Source organism: Arachis hypogaea, chromosome 10 (genome assembly GCF_003086295.3).
Source record: "Arachis hypogaea cultivar Tifrunner chromosome 10, arahy.Tifrunner.gnm2.J5K5, whole genome shotgun sequence".
NCBI lineage: Eukaryota > Viridiplantae > Streptophyta > Magnoliopsida > Fabales > Fabaceae > Arachis > Arachis hypogaea.
Window position 1 is genome coordinate 31,871,491 of NC_092045.1, and position 14,219 is coordinate 31,885,709.

At 38.9% G+C, this 14,219-nt stretch overlaps 1 non-coding gene across 1 annotated transcript; it reads left to right on the forward strand.

Annotated features, from left to right (window-relative positions):
- The first annotated feature begins 12,721 nt into the window (after positions 1 to 12,721).
- Positions 12,722 to 12,825, forward strand: LOC112719421 (small nucleolar RNA R71). The gene has a single exon (XR_003161724.1). It is a non-coding gene; the product is annotated as a small nucleolar RNA R71 (small nucleolar RNA).
- Positions 12,826 to 14,219: the final 1,394 nt, after the last annotated feature.

Genomic DNA, 14,219 nt, shown 5'->3' on the forward strand with positions numbered 1-14,219 from the left:
TAAAAAGAAGAGAATATACTATAAATTCCAAAATATCAATGAATATTAATTATAATTAGATGAGCGGGACTTGTAGCTTTTTGCTTTTGAACAGTTTTGGCATCTCACTTTTTCCTTTGAAGTTTAGAATGATTGGCTTCTCTAGGAACTTAGAATTTCAGATAGTGTTATTGACTTTCCTAGTTAAGTATGTTTGATTCTTGAACACAGCTACTTATGAGTCTTGGCCGTGGCCCTAAGCACTTTGTTTTCCAGTATTACCACCGGATACATAAATGCCACAGACACATAACTGGGTGAACCTTTTCAGATTGTGACTCAGCTTTGCTAGAGTCCCCAGTTAGTGGTGTCTAGAGCTCTTAAGCACACTTTTTTGCTTTGGATTACGACTTTAACCACTCAGTCTCAAACTTTTCACTTGGACCTTCATGACACAAGCACATGGTTAGGGACAGCTTGATTTAGCCGCTTAGGCCTGGATTTTATTTCCTTAGGCCCTCCTATCCATTAATGCTCAAAGCCTTGGATCCTTTTTACCCTTGCCTTTTGGTTTTAAGGGCTATTGGCTTTTTCTGCTTGCTTTTTCTTTTTCTTTCTATTTTTTTCGCCATTTTTCTCTTTTTTTTTTGCAAGCTTTTGTTTTTTACTGCTTTTTCTTGCTTCAAGAATCAATTTTATGATTTTTCAGATCATCAATAACATTTCTCTTTGTTCATCATTTTTTCAAGAGCCAACAGTTTTAACATTCATAAACAACAAGATCAAAAATATACATTGTTCAAGCATTCATTCAGAAAACAAAAAGTATTGTCACCACATCAATATAATTAAATTAAATTCAAGGATAATTTCGAAATTCATGTACTTCTTGTTCTTTTGAATTAAAACATTTTTCATTTAAGAGAGGTGAAGGATTAATGGAATTTATTCATAGCTTTAAGACATGGATACTACATACTAATGATCATGAAGTAGAGACACAAAACATAGGTAAACATAACATAGAAACCGAAAAACAGAAAGAAATAAGAACAAGGAATGAGTCCACCTTAGTGGCGTCTTCTTCTTGAAGGACCAACAATGTCCTTAAGCTCTTCTATGTCCCTTCCTTGCCTTTGTTGCTCCTCCCTCATTGCTCTTTGATCTTTTCTTATTTCATGGAGAATGATGGAGTGCTCTTGATGTTCCATCCTTAATTGTTCCACATTGTGGCTCAAATCTTCTAAGGAAGTGTTGAGTTGTTCCCAATAGTTGTTGGGAGGAAAGTGCATCCCTTGAGGCATCTCAGGGATTTCTTGATGATGAGCTTCCTCATGCATCTCTTGAGATCCGTGGAGGGTCTCTCTTGCTTGCTCCATCCTCTTCTTGGTGATGGGCTTATCCTCTTCAATGGAGGGCTTGTCGGCTATTTTGTAGAATTCATTGGAGATGACTTCATGAACTTCTACTTCCTCTCCAATCATGATGCTATGAATCATGATGGCCCGATCCACAGTAAATTCAGATCAGTTGCTAGTGGGAATGATGGAGCGTTGAATGAACTCCAATCATCCTCTAGCCACAGGCTTGAGGTCCAGTCTTCTTAGTTGGACTGGCTTGCCTTTGGTCCAATCTTTGATTAAAGTTGACCCTTCTAGTGTAGGGGCGTTCATCTCCTTGCATCATGGGCAAGTGAAACGCCAACCTCACATTTTCCGGACTAAAATCTAAGTATTTCCCCCGAACCATTGTGAGATAATTCTTTGGATTCGGGTTCATACTTTGATCATGGTTCCTAGTGATCTATGCATTGGCATAGAACTCTTGGACCATTAAGATTCCGACTTGTTGCATGGGGTTGGTTAGGACTTCCCAACCTCTTCTTCGGATCTCCGGATACTCATTCTTCTTGAGCTTGAAAGGGACCTTAGGGATCACCTTCTTCTTTGCCACAACATCATAGAAGTGGTTTTGATGGCTCTTGGAGATGAATCTTTCCACCTCCCATGACTCGGAGGTGGAAGCTTTTGTCTTCCCTTTTCCTTTTCTAGAGGATTCTCCGGTCTTAGGTGCCATTGATGGTAGTGGAAAACAAAAAAGATTATGCTTTGACCACACCAAACTTAAAATATTGCTCGTCCTCGAGCAATAGAAGAAAGAAGAGAAGAAGAAGAAGAAGAGAATATGGTAGAGAGGGAGAGATGTAGGTTCGGCCTAGGTAAAGAAGAGGGGGTTGTGTTGTGTGAAAATGAAGTAGAATGGAAGGGTATATATAGGGAGAGGGGGAGTGTATGTTCGGCCATTTAGGGTAGGAATGTGTGGGAAAATGGTTTTGAATTTTTGAAGGTAGGTGGGATTTATGGGGAAGAGTGGATGGATGTGAGTGGTGAATAGGGTGATTGGGAAGAGGGATTGAGGTGATTGGTGAAGGGTTTTTGGGAAGTGTGACATGTGGGGAATACTTATCACAAAAATAGGATTAGGAGGTAAGGTGAGGATATAGTAGGTGGGGATCCTGTGGGGTCCACAGATCCTGAGGTGATCCTGTGGGGTCCACAGATCCTGAGGTGTCAAGGAATTCCATCCCTGCACCAAATAGGCATGTAAAATGCCTTTGCACACCATTCTAGCGTTTAAACGCTGTGTGGTGCACATTCTGGGCGTTCAACACCCATGTAAAGCATTTTTCTGGCGTTGAACGCCAGTTTCATGCTTGTTACTGACGTTCAGCGCCAGCTTTTCTTCTCTAGGCACATTCCTGGCGTTCAGCGCCAGAATGTTGCTTGTTTCTGGCGTTCAGCGTCAGGTTGATGCTCTGTTCTGGCGTTCAACGCCAGCCAGATGCATCTTACTGGCGTTGAATGCCAGCCTGTGCTTCCTCTAGGGTGCGAATTTTTTTCTGCTGTTTTTGCTCCTGTTTTTAATTTTTATGATTTTTTTGTGACTCCACATGATCATGTACCTAATAAAACACAAAATAACAATAAAATAAAATAAAATAAAAATTAGATAAATAAAATTGGGTTGCCTCCCAACAAGCGCTTCTTTAATGTCAATAGCTTGACAGTGGCTCTCATGGAGCCACAAAGGTGATCAGGTCAATGTTGTATAGTCCCAACACCAAACTTAGAGTTTGGATATGGGATCTTAACACCAAACTTAGAGTTTGGTTGTGGCCTCACAACACCAAACTTAGAGTTTGACTATGGGGGCTCTTCTTGACTCTGAATTGAGAGAAGCTCTTCATGCTTACTCTCCTTTGTCACAGAGGGATGGCCATGTGCCTTAAACACAAGGTAGTCCCCATTCAATTGAAGGACTAATTCACCTCTGTTGACATCTATCACAGCTCCTGATGTAGCTAGGAAAGGTCTTCCAAGGATGATGCACTCATCCTCTTCCTTCCTAGTGTCTAAGATTATGAAATCAACAGGGATGTAAAGGCCTTCAACCTTTACTAACACGTCCTCCACTATTCCATAAGCTTGTCTCAATGACTTGTCTGCCAATTGTAATGAGAACAAGGCAGGTTGTACTTCAATGATCCCCAGCTTCTCCATTACAGAGAGTGGCATAAGATTTATCCCTGACCCTAGATCACATAGAGCTTTTTCAAAGGTCATGGTGCCTATGGTACAAGGTATTATAAACTTGCTAGGATCTTGTTTCTTTTGAGGTAGAGTTTGCTGAATCCAGGTATCTAGTTCATTAATGAGCAAGGGAGGTTCACTTTCCCAAGTCTCATTACCAAACAACTTGGCATTCAGCTTCATGATAGCTCCTAAATATTGAGCAACTTGCTCTTCAGTCACATCTTCATCCTCTTCAGAGGAAGAATAGTCTTCAGAGCTCATGAATGGCAGAAGGAGATTTAGTGGAATCTCTATGGTCTCTATATGAGCCTCAGATTCCTGTGGATCCTTGACAAACCCCATTTTGACGGTTTATCTTGTATTGATTTTAAGAGATTTTATGACCTTTTACCCACATTTATCCATTGAAATAGCATGGTTTTGTATATTCTCCTTTAATTGTGCTTAAGAGTGAAAACATGCTTTTTAGGCCTTAAAATAGCTAAATCTAATTCACCTTGATTCCATTAGATGCCTTGATATGTTTGTTAAGTGATTTAAGGTTTAGGAGGCAAAGATTGGATCAAGGGAATGAAGAAAGAAGCATGAAAAGTTGGAGAACTCATGAAGAAATGAAAGAACCGGAAAGCTGTCAAGCCGACCTCTTCGCACATAAACGACCATAACTTGAGCTACAGAGGTCCAAATGATGCGGTTCTAGTTGGGTTGGAAAGCTAACATCCGGGGCTTCGAAATGATATAAATTTTGCCATATGTTGCTCGCGTTCAGGGGCGCGCGCGCACGCGCGCGCCGATTCTGTCCGTGACCCACTTTAATGAAATCGTCCCCAGCGGTTTTAGGAGCCTTGTGGGCCCAATCCAACTCATTTCTGATGCTATTTAAGTCAAGGATTGAAGAGGGATGAGACATCTAGTTACCATTAGTTTAGTTTAGTAGTTAGAATTAGTTTCTAGAGAGAGAAGCTCTCACTTCTCTCTAGAATTAGGATTAGGATTATGATTAGTTCTTAGATCTAGGTTTTAATCTTTGCTTTCTTCTACTTCTACATCTCAATTCCTTGTTGTTAGATTCATTCTTCTTCCATTATTTTATTGTAATTTCCTTTATGTTGTTCTTATACTTTGTTGTAGATCTACTATTGTTCCTTCCATTTTCTTCCAATTCAATAAGAGGTAATTCATAATAATTGTTCTTCTTTGCTTTTCTATTGTTGATCTCTTGCCTTTGTAGTTAGATCTCTTTTTAATTCTTGCAATATATGTTGTTTACTTTTATTGCCTTTCATGTGTTTGTTGAAATGCCTCTTCTAGATATAGTGTAGATTTTGTTCCTCTTGGCCTAGGTAGAGTAATTAGTGACACTTGAGTTATCTAATTCCTTTGTTGATTGGTAATTAGAGAGATTGCTAATTGGTTTGGAGTGCATTAAAGCTAGTCTTTCCTTGGGAGTTGGCTAGAACTTGTGGCTCAAGTCAATTCATCCACTTGACTTTCCTTTATTTAGTAAGGGTTGACTAAGTGGTAGCAATGAACAATTCTCATCACAATTGAAAAGGATAACTAGGATAGGACTTCTAATTTTCATACCTTGCCAAGAGCCTTTTATAGTTGTTAGTTTATTTTCATTGCCATTTACTTTCATGTCTCTTATCCAAAACCCCAAAACAACTCGAACCAATAACAAGACACTTCATTACAATTCCTAGGGAGAACGACCCGAGGTTTGAATACTTCGGTTTATAAATTTAGGGGTTTGTTTTAGTGACAAACAACTTTTTGTACGAAAGGACTATTGCTTGGTTTAGAAACTATACTTCGACGAGATTTTATTTGAGAAATTCTAAACCGTCAAAGATCCAATCATCAAAATGGCGCCGTTGCCGGGGAGTTGCAATGGTGTTATGTTATTGGTTGTTGTATATATGTGAATAGTGTGAATATCTTTTTTTTTTGCTTTATTTGTTAGTTGTAGAATTTTATTTCTCTTGTTTTCCATTATCTTTTGATTTTTGTTCTCTCCTTCCATTATGAATTCTCGTTTTGGCTATGAGTGTGATTACAACTATGTTGTAGGAAGTGGAGATTACAATGGAGATGTGTATCAAGGATGGGACAACCAAAGGTGGGAGGAGTCATATGCATATGATCAATCTTCATGGCAACAACCCCCACCAATGCACTATGAAGAAGAGACATTCTATGATGCATATCAATCCAATGGCTATGGTGAATCCCCTTGTGACTTTCAAGAACCACCACCATATGCCTATGATCCATACCCTCAACATAATTCTCAACCATACTCACAAGCCCCTTCTTACTAACCACCTTCATATGATCCTAATCCATATCCATCACACCAACCAACTTTTGAGCCATATGAGCCATATATGGAACCACCACAATATCAACCCTTTCAAGAGCCACCCCCTCCATATTATTACCAAGATGAACCACCTCCAATATACGAAAATTTCTAACCACAAGATGAATACTACTTTCCACCACAACCTTCCATGGAAGAATACTCATGTCCTTCAATCCAAGAGCCTTATGGTCCTACTCATGATATCCAAGAGGAACAAGAGTCAAGGGATCATCTCAAGGAAGCATTGGATCAATTTCAAGCAACCATGGAGTGTGTTGTGCAACAAGTGGAAAGAGTGGAAAACATAGAACCACCACAACTCTACCAAGAAGAACCACCTTCCTACTATGAACCCTTCCCCCAAAACGAGGAACCCTTCCACCCATCCCAACCTCTAATGGATGAAACCCTTGGTGTTCTTGTTCAAGGGCAAGAAGAGATGAAAAGGAATGTGCAAAATTTCATGGCCGCCTTGGATGCGGTAACAAATCAATTAGCCTCCCAATGCTTGAACACTCAAGAAACTCCCATGGCTCAAGAAGAGAATAGCATGAAGGAGAGATTGGAAACTCCGGTGGGAAATGAGGGAAGTTGCTTTGTATTGGAACAATTGGAGGAAGCTTTAATTGTTGAAGACACGGAAGAAGTGGTAGAAGACTTAGGAGATGCGGAGCCTCCATGGGAATATAGAGTTGAAGAAAATCCCTCCAAGATGATTGAAATTGATGCTAGGAAGGAAAGTGCACACCTTCCAAGGCATATTCCATATGAAGACTTGGATGGGATAGAGAAAGAATTGAGTTCCCTTGGTGATGAAGATCAAGCATCAAGTCTTAGTGGTGAAGAATCTTTTGAGCATGAAGAACATTCTCCAGTTGGATTTGAAAGCGTTGAGGAGGTGGAGGCAATCAAGGAAGCAAACAAGGGAGTAGAGCTTGCAAGGACATTGGAGATACCTCTCCCCAAGCCACCACCATCCACTCCCTCATTCAAGTGGGTAAATTCCTTATACTCAAGCTTTATTATTCCCCTTGAATATGGTTTGCTTGAAACGGATGGTCAACTTAGATATATTTGTGGCTTTAAGAGTAAAAAGGAGATGGTTAGTGGTTGGAAGCATCATTCTAGGTTCACTATGGTCACATGTCCAAAGCTTGATAGCAAAGGTTGGTGTATAACTAGAGTACATGGGTCTAGAAGGATGTTTGGTCAATTTTTTGAGAATTCACCTTGCTCACCACCCACATGGATTAATGATAATCAACTTGGAGATGGGTGTGAAGACAAAATATGGGATCCGGGAACACATGAGGATCAACATTGGGAGCCCATGGTTTGTGAAGAACTCCATCAAAGCTTGGAGATATTAATCTTGAATGATGGAGCTTATTGGAAGTCCAAGCATTGGTGGAAGTTCCAAGATGAGTACAAGCACAAGCCACCTTGAGAGAAGCTCCCCATAAGTCCAACTTAAGGACAATAAACAAAAGTGCTAGGTGGGAGACAACCCACCATGGTAACTTCTTTTCATTTTCTCTTTTGTAAATATTTGGTAGAATTAGTCTAATTTCATGATTTGTTTAGTTAGTTGAGTATATTTGGTAGTTTAATATGTTAAATAAGGTTTTATGGTGTTTTGGTAGCTGTTTGGAGGTTTGGAATGCTTAGATTGGTGCAAAAACATAGAAAAATTTTGAAAAACAGAGCACCATCCACGCGTACGCGCACTGCGTGCGTACGCGTGCATCAAGCGTTTTGGACCATCCACGCGAGCGCGCCATGCACGCGTACGCGTGGATTGAGAAGTTTCACCTTCCATACCTTGACCCGAGAGTTAGGCCTGCACTGTGCGGAAATTGGGCCTGAGGCAGAAACCTATTTGCGCGCTTGCGCACATGACGCGTACGCGCCACTCTCGAAATAAGCCATCGACGCGCGCGCGCCATGCGGGCGTGCGCGTGGATGCCCTTTCTTCCATCCATTTCTTTTCTTCTCCTCTTTCCATTTCTTTTCCTTCTCATTTCTTCTTCCCTCCTCCAATCCCTCATTCAACACTTCCTAACACCATGGATAACCATTTATTTTAGTTGGTTAATTAGTTAGTTTTCATTTTATTTTCTCTCTTTTCATTATAAGTGTTGGATTATTGACTTTGTTTACTACACCTTGTTGCCTCTTATTGCCTAAATGCTATTTTAGCATGAATGTTTTTCGATAATCTTTGTTGGACTATTTAATTGAGGTTATATTTTGCTACTTGGATTTGAGTTTTTCATGCTTACCTTTTAAGAATACCAAGTGATGAGAATTGCATTTGAGCTTGTAATTTTTTTGAATTGCATGATTTGGCCACCATGTGATTTGAACCGTATTCTTTGATTAGGCAATCTCTTGATGGATGATGATGTGCATTTACCTTAATGCATGGTATTTCATGATCATATGCATCCATATGTGTTTGACTTGAATGCTTTCATGCTTCTTTAATGCTTGTTTTACCTTACAAGTTTACTTAAAGCATCTCAAGCATACTAGAATGAGTAAAGTGCATGCTTCTTTGGTGACATAGCCTTTTATGCTAATGTGTGTTCTAAACCGCGCAATTTAGAATTCACACACTTATTTGTCATTAATGCCACACTAATTCACTCACTCATTTCTAGTGATTTACCTCACTCCAACAATGTATCCTTCCTTGTTTTTATATCTTCTCATCTTATGGTGTTATATTTTTGTTTTTTATGATGAATACACCACAAGCAAACATGGAAGCAAGACTAAGAACACGTAGCAATCCGGAGAGTCGCCGTACCCCCTTGCTCATCTTTGAGTGCACCGAGGACGGTGCAAACTTTTAAGTGTGGGGAGGTCGTCCGACCGGTCGGCGATTTCGGGTGACAAATTTCTAATCTCAATACTTTTGCATTTCATTCTAGGATTTTAGGATTTTTGTTGCATTTTCTTATTTTTTGCATATATATACACAATAAGCTTAGTCAAAATAATGAAAATTTTCAAGATTTCTATCTATAGGGCATCTCAATTGATTTGAGTGAAAACTCTTCATAGAACTTGCTTGAAATATATATATTGTGGATCATATTTTTGAGCTAAGAACACAAGCAAGTGGGATTTGAGCCTAATGGTGTGGTTACATCTTATAACCACTTATTTTCCTTCTTGTGTGCATTATTCTCTTTCTATGAATGTAATCTTTGATTTGTTTGATCCTTTATATCCATTATTTTGTGTATTTATGCATTTATATGATTGAGGCCATCATTTCATTTAGCTCACTTACCCAAAAAGCCTTACCTTTTATCTTCCATTGTTAGCCAAATTTGAGCCTACGATTAACCCACTTTGTTCTTAATTTTAGCACATTACAAGCCTAAAGCGAAAAACAATAAATGTCCTTAATTTGGATCTTTGATTGGCTTAGACTAGTGTGTGTGAGTATCATTCAAGTGTGGGAATCTTGGGACATTGGGTGAATAAAAGGGTAGTTTTGTATTTTTATTGAAAATGTTAGGAATTGGGTACATGCTCATGTATTGATCAAATGTAAAACCTTATGCATTGAGGTTCTTGTATATAGAAAGAAATAAAAATGAGAGAAACAAAAGGAAAAAAAGAAAAAAATAGTATGGAAAAGAAAAAAATATAGAAAAAGAAAGAAAAAGAAGAAAAAGAAAGAAATAAAAAGGGGACAAAATGCCCCAAAGCAAAGTATAGCTCAATAAAACCAATGCATAAATGTTGTGAAATGAAAAAGAAATGCATGAGTATGTGAAAAAGTGAAAAATGGGTAGTTAGGCCAGCTTTGAAATTGTATAGGATGTCATAGGTTAGGTGGGAAGTTTAAGCTTATCAAAGATTCAAATTTCAAGCTCACTTAACCATATATGCATCATACCTTGACCCTAGCCCCATTACAACCAAAGAAAAGACCTCATGATACTTGTATGCATGCATGAAATATATGTTGATTGTTAGAAGAAGAACAAATCTTGGAAAGCATGATTAGGGGAGAATTGAGAGAATTAACCCTAAACACTTGAGCGAATAGAGTGCAAATACATCCGGTGAGGGTTTGATGCTCAATTACATGTTTCCACCTATGATCATAATTTTCATGCAAGTTTGTAAAAATATTTAATAACTCAATTCAATTGCGGATTAGACTTGCTAGTCCTTAGCCCTTGTGCATATATGCTTCTTGGGAATTGATTTATTTTGACCAAGCAATTGCATTCATTTAGATAGTTGCATATAAGTAGATTGCATTTAGTTAGTTTCCACTAAATAAATGCCATACCCTTACTTCATTCTTGGTTTTAGCATGAGGACATGCTTGGTTTAAGTGTGGGGAGGTTGACAAACTCCGTTTTGACGGTTTATCTTGTATTGATTTTAAGAGATTTTATGACCTTTTACCCACATTTATCCATTGAAATAGCATGGTTTTGTATATTCTCCTTTAATTGTGCTTAAGAGTGAAAACATGCTTTTTAGGCCTTAAAATAGCTAAATCTAATTCACCTTGATTCCATTAGATGCCTTGATATATTTGTTAAGTGATTTAAGGTTTAGGAGGCAAAGATTGGATCAAGGGAATGAAGAAAGAAGCATGAAAAGTTGGAGAACTCATGAAGAAATGAAAGAACCGGAAAGCTGTCAAGCCAACCTCTTCGCACTTAAACGACCATAACTTGAGCTACAGAGGTCCAAATGATGCGGTTCTAGTTGGGTTGGAAAGCTAACATCCGGGGCTTCGAAATGATATAAATTTTGCCATATGTTGCTTCGCGTTCAGGGGCGCGCATGCGCACTTTGCGCGCGCGCGCCGATTCTGTCCGTGGCCCACTTTAATGAAATCGTCCCCAGCAGTTTTAGGAGCCTTGTGGGCCCAATCCAACTCATTTCTGATGCTATTTAAGTCAAGGATTGAAGAGGGATGAGACATCTAGTTACCATTAGTTTAGTTTAGTAGTTAGAATTAGTTTCTAGAGAGAGAAGCTCTCACTTCTCTCTAGAATTAGGATTAGGATTATGATTAGTTCTTAGATCTAGGTTTTAATCTTTGCTTTCTTCTACTTCTACATCTCAATTCCTTGTTGTTAGATTCATTCTTCTTCCATTATTTTATTGTAATTTCCTTTATGTTGTTCTTATACTTTGTTGTAGATCTACTATTGTTCCTTCCATTTTCTTCCAATTCAATAAGAGGTAATTCATAATAATTGTTCTTCTTTGCTTTTCTATTGTTGATCTCTTGCCTTTGTAGTTAGATCTCTTTTTAATTCTTGCAATATATGTTGTTTACTTTTATTGCCTTTCATGTGTTTGTTGAAATGCCTCTTCTAGATATAGTGTAGATTTTGTTCCTCTTGGCCTAGGTAGAGTAATTAGTGACACTTGAGTTATCTAATTCCTTTGTTGATTGGTAATTAGAGAGATTGCTAATTGGTTTGGAGTGCATTAAAGCTAGTCTTTCCTTGGGAGTTGGCTAGAACTTGTGGCTCAAGTCAATTCATCCACTTGACTTTCCTTTATTTAGTAAGGGTTGACTAAGTGGTAGCAATGAACAATTCTCATCACAATTGAAAAGGATAACTAGGATAGGACTTCTAATTTTCATACCTTGCCAAGAGCCTTTTATAGTTGTTAGTTTATTTTCATTGCCATTTACTTTCATGTCTCTTATCCAAAACCCCAAAACAACTCGAACCAATAACAAGACACTTCATTACAATTCCTAGGGAGAACGACCCGAGGTTTGAATACTTCGGTTTATAAATTTAGGGGTTTGTTTTAGTGACAAACAACTTTTTGTACGAAAGGATTATTGCTTGGTTTAGAAACTATACTTCGACGAGATTTTATTTGAGAAATTCTAAACCGTCAAAAATCCAATCATCAATCCTTAATAGGAAATTCCTTCTTGCTTGAGGGACGTCCCAGGAGGTCATCCTCACTAGGATTTTCGTCCTCCTCCTCCCTTGTGCATTCGGCCATATTGATTATATCAATGGCCTTGCACTCTCCTTTTGGATTCTCTTCTGTATTGCTTGGGAGAATACTGGGAGGAGTTTCAATGATTTTCTTACTCACCTGGCCCACTTGTGCCTCCAGATTTCTGATGGAGGATCTTGTTTCACTCATGAAACTGAAAGTGGCCTTTGACAGATCAGAGACTAGATTGGCTAAATTAGAAGTGTTTTGTTCAGAATTCTCTGTCTGTTGCTGAGAAGATGATGGAAACGGCTTGCTATTGCTTAGCCTATTGCGTCCACCATTGTTAAAGCCTTGTTGAGGCTTTTGTTGATCCTTCCATGAGAAATTTGGATGATTTCTCCATGATGAGTTATAGGTGTTTCCATAAGGTTCACCCATGTAATTAACCTCTGCCATGGCAGGGTTCTCAGGATCATAAGCTTCTTCAGAAGCTGCCTCTTTAGTACTGTTGGATGCATGTTGCCATCCATTCAGACTTTGAGAGATCATGTTGACCTGTTGAGTCAACACTTTGTTCTGAGCCAATATGGCATTCAGAGCATCAATTTCAAGAACTCCTTTCTTCTGAGGTATCCCATTATTCATAGAATTTCTCTCAGAAGTGTACATGAATTGGTTGTTTGCAACCATGTCAATGAGTTGTTGAGCTTCTTCAGGCGTTTTCTTTAGGTGAATAGATCCACCTGCAGAATGGTCCAGTGACATTTTTGAAAATTCAGACAGGCCATAATAGAATATATCTAATATGGTCCATTCTGAAAACATGTCAGATGGACATCTTTTGGTCAGCTGCTTGTATCTTTCCCAAGCTTCATAGAGGGATTCACCATCTTTTTGTTTGAAGGTTTGAATATCCACTCTCAGCTTGCTCAGCTTTTGAGGAGGAAAGAATTTATCCAAGAAGGCAGTGACCAGCTTATCCCAGGAGTCCATGCTATCCTTGGGTTGTGAATCTAACCATATTCTAGCTCTGTCTCTTACAGCAAAAGGGAAAAGCATGAGTCTGTAGACTTCAGGATCAACTCCATTCGTCTTTACAGTCTCACAGATTTGCAAGAACTCAGTTAAAAACTGATAAGGATCTTCAGATGGAAGTCCATAAAACTTGCAGTTTTGTTGCATCAAGGCAACTAGCTGAGGTTTCAGCTCAAAATTATTGGCTCCAATGGCAGGAATGGAGATGCTTCTTCCATCAAATTTGGACGTTGGCTTTGTGAAGTCACCAAGCATTCTCCTTGCATTATTATTATTTTTGGCTGCCATCTCCTTCTCTTATTCTAATGTTTCTGAAAGGTTACTGGTGGACGAAATTGTATCTCTTTATAGAATATGATAATAGAGCCTGGTCCAAGATCAATTTCGTTCAACTAACCAGCAAGTGTACTGGGTCGTCCAAGTAATACCTTACGTGAGTAAGGGTCGAATCCACAGAGATTATTGGTTTGAAGCAATCAATATTTATTTTATTAATCTTAGTCAGGATGTCAATAGGATTATTTGGATTAAAAGTAAAATCACTGAGTTTGATTATAAAAATAAAAGAGGGAACAATGTTACTTTGATTTGCAGTACTGGGGAATATGTTGGAGTTTTGGAGATGCTTTGTCCTCTGACTTCTACTCTTCCTTGAAATCCTCTTCTCACACGCAGGTTCCTTCCATGGCAAGCTCTATGTAGGGTGTCACCGTTGTTAGTGGCTACTTCCCATCCTCGCAGTGAAAACTATGCTCACGCACTCTGTCACAGTACGGCTAATCACCGGTTGGTTCCCGCTCCTACTGGAATAGAATCACTCTTTTGCGTCTGTCACTAACGCCCAGCAGGTTAAAGTTTGAAGCACATCACAGTCATTCAATCCCGGAATCCTACTCAGAATACCACAGACAAGGTTTAGACTTTCCGGATTCTCATGAATGCTGTCATCAATCCGGCTTATACCACGAAGATTCTGTTGGGGAATCTAGGAGATATTCATTCAATCTGATGTAGAACGGAGGTGGTTGTCAGGCACACGTTCATGGATTGAGGAAGGTGATGAGTGTCACGGATCATCACCTTCTCCACAGTTAAGCGCGAATAAACATCTTAGATAAGAACAAGCGTGTTCGAATGGAAAACAAAGGAATTGTATTAAATCATCGAGACGCTGCAGAGCTCCTCACCCCCAACAATGGATTTTAGGGACTCATGCCGTCAAAAGTATGTAATTCAGATATGAAAATGTCATGAGGTACAAGAAATGTCTGTAAAGGTTGTTTAAA